Below are 2,013 nucleotides of genomic sequence, written 5' to 3'. Positions count from 1 at the left end.
ACACTTAACCGGAAATTTCATTGCCAAATCCGCATTTATCCAATTAGTCGAAAGAAGCCAATTTGGGGGGATGCCTAGTGAAGACCCTCAATCTCACATGGAGACTTTTTGTGACTATTGTGATGCGATTTCACAAACCGGTGTAACTCAAAACCAAATTCGATGGGTCTTATTTCCTTTTTCTCTAATTGGCACCGCAAAACAATGGTTGAAAGGCCTTGATAAGGCTACTCTCGGAATTTACTCTTGGAAGAAATTGGCTCTAGCTTTCTACAAAAAGTTCTACCCACCGGAAAAGACTAACATGCTAAGAGCTCAAATTACGGGCTTTAAGCAAAGAGATGAAGAATCTTTGTATGAAGCTTGGGAGCGATTCAAGGTAATTTGTCGCTCATGTCCTCATCATGGACTTAGCGAGTGGTTCTTGGTACAACAATTTTGGAATGGTCTTTATGAAGACTCAAGAAACATTCTAAACATGGGATCAAATGGTATGTTTACCGAAGTTGACGATAATCAAACTTGGAACAAGATTGAGGAAATGGCGGTTCATAATTCGCAATATAGTAGACCTCGCAAGGCTACTAGAGGAGGAAAGCATGAAGTGGACTCTATTACTCAATTGGGTGCTCAACTTAGTGCTCACATTGATACCATCAATCTGAAGTTCGAAAAAGCTATGGCTAGACTTGAAGAAGCCTCAAAATCACCAAAGCAACATGTTAATGCCATGACGGCATCTTCATCAATCCCAAGTGGGATATGTGAGAATTGTGGAACTTTGGGACATTACCAAAGTGAATGTAGGGGAACAAATGAACAAGTGAATGCTTTTCAAGCATACAAGAGTGGTACCCCTTATTCCAATTATTACAATGAAAACACCAAATTCCACCCAAATCTCTCATACAAAAGCCAAAATGTTCAAAACCTTCAACCAACATACACCTCACCTCCCATGAGAAACCAAAATCAAAGACCCTTTTACAACCAAAACCAAGGTTACCAAAATCAAACTCCATACAATCAACAAAATGACCAAGGTTTTGATGTCCAAAAAGCGGTCCTCCAAATGCAAAAGAATCAACAAGAGTTTTTCACTCAAATGCAAAAGGATAGTCAAGCAAAGGAAATCACCATCAACAACATCCTAGCCCACACCAAAATGTTGGAAACCCAATTGACTCAACTAGCATCTTCAAGCTCACAAAGACAAAGGGGCAATTACCACCTCAAAGTAATCCCCCGAGACATGAAACGGTTAGTGCCATTCACTTGAGGAGTGGTACGAGGTATGAAGCACCGAGGAATCAAGTTGAGGATGAAGTTGTGAAAGCTAGTGACAAAGAAGAAATTGTGCAAAACTCCAAGGATGGAGAACCATCAAAAGAAGAAGTTTAAAAGAAAAATGAAGACAAGGCCAAGGAGAAGGAACCCATTGTGATTAGACTTCCTTTTCCAAGTCGTCAAGCCAAGCCCAAATTTGATGACCAACTTGGAAAATTTATGTAAATTGTGAAGAATTTGGAAGTCTCGATTCCTTTCACGGAATTAATCAATCACGTGCCGGCCTATGCAAAGTACATGGAAGACATCCTTACGAAAAAGAAGTCAATCCAGAAGCTTGAGACTATCGCCTTCACTAAGGTGAGTAGTGCAATCCTTCAAGGGAGTTCACCTCCGAAACTTAAAGATCCGGGACGCTTCTCAATACCGTGTACCATTGGCGACACAAAGATCAACAAAGCCCTATGTGATCTAGGGGCTAGTGTGAGTGTTATGCCGTATTCGGTGAGTAAAAGGTTAGGGATGGCAGAGCTTAAATGTACCAATATCACACTCCAAATGGCCGATAGATCGATGAAGACACCATTAGGGATATGGGAAGATGTTCCCGTAAGAATTGGGAAATTTTTCATCCCGGTGGACTTTGTCATTGTTGACATGGAAGAAGACTCCAATATTCTAATCATTCTAGGTAGACCTTTCTTGCACACCGCGGGTGCGGTGATA

At 41.0% G+C, this 2,013-nt stretch overlaps 1 non-coding gene across 1 annotated transcript; it reads right to left on the bottom strand.

Moving 5' to 3' along the window:
- Window positions 1-304: 304 nt before the first annotated feature.
- LOC141650621 (small nucleolar RNA R71) lies at window positions 305-411 on the bottom strand. Its single transcript, XR_012546643.1, has one exon. It is a non-coding gene; the product is annotated as a small nucleolar RNA R71 (small nucleolar RNA).
- Between the last annotated feature and the right edge of the window lie 1,602 nt (window positions 412-2,013).

Source organism: Silene latifolia, chromosome 3, assembly GCF_048544455.1.
Source record: "Silene latifolia isolate original U9 population chromosome 3, ASM4854445v1, whole genome shotgun sequence".
In the NCBI taxonomy this organism is placed as follows: domain Eukaryota; kingdom Viridiplantae; phylum Streptophyta; class Magnoliopsida; order Caryophyllales; family Caryophyllaceae; genus Silene; species Silene latifolia.
The sequence above is the reverse complement of the archived record's forward strand: the minus strand, read 5'-3'. Positions and strand labels throughout refer to the sequence as shown.